Raw genomic sequence first — 1113 nt, 5'->3', positions numbered from 1 at the left:
ATAAGCTTTTTGTAGTATTCTCTTATAGTCTTTGGTATTTCTGAGACGTCTGTGGTATTTTATCCTCTTACATTTCTGAGTTTATTTATTTGAGCCTTCTCTCTTTTTTTCTTGTTGAGTCTAGCTAAAAGTTTGTCAATTTTTTTATCTTGAAAACTACAAATTTTATTAAGCCAAGTTAGAGACAAGTTAAGTAAATGGAGAAATATGCCATGTTCATGAATTAGACTTTACATTGTCAAGATGTTAATTCTCTCCAAATTGATGTACACATTGAGTGTGATAGTCAAAATTTCAACAGATTATTTTTGTTGAAATTTGCAAATTTACTCAAAAATTTAAATGAAAATACAAAGGACCTAGAATAACCACAATAATCCTGAAGAAATAGAACAAGCCTGGAGAGCTTACACTGCCAGGTATCAAGACTTATGACAAAGCTATAGTCATTTAGGTAGGATAGTATTGGTGCAAGTATAGATAAATAAACCGATGGAACAGAAACAGACACTGCAGGGAGGTGGGAAAGAGAGGCTCTTTTCAACAAACGGTGCTGGTTTCAATGGAACATGCATATGGAAAAAAATGAATCTTGATCTCTACCTCACGTCACGCATCAAAATGAATTCCAAATGGATTATAGATCTAAATGTGAAAGGTAAGATAAAGCTTTTGAAAGAAAACATAGGAGGAGCTCTCCAGGTCCTAGAGAAATGTGCAGCTCTGGCAGGGCACAAAATCAGGACCCTATTCTGGAAGCTAGAGTCCTGTGAGGTCCCTGAGACCAAGCAAGGGAAAGACTGTGATGCTTGCTATGCACAGAGACAGGAGAGAGCTAAGCTTCCATGTGGGGTGCAGGAGCCTGCCTGGCAATAATCTGGGAGCAATAAGGTTAAAATCTCCTTTTATGACTCTTTTTGGAGTGTTCCTGGGATATTTACTCCTGCTCACACTCACACTCATGACAAGAGATGGTCAGGCCACAAAGTGCCAGTTCTGTTAGTTGGAGGTTGCCCCAGAGTGTACTCTATGGACAGTGTGAGCTGTTATGCTGTTGTGTGTGCATGTGTGTGTGTCTGTGCATGTGTGCTTGTGTGTCTGTGTGTATGCATG

This window comes from Equus quagga, chromosome 13 (genome assembly GCF_021613505.1).
Source record: "Equus quagga isolate Etosha38 chromosome 13, UCLA_HA_Equagga_1.0, whole genome shotgun sequence".
NCBI lineage: Eukaryota > Metazoa > Chordata > Mammalia > Perissodactyla > Equidae > Equus > Equus quagga.
This window is presented reverse-complemented; position numbering follows the sequence as displayed.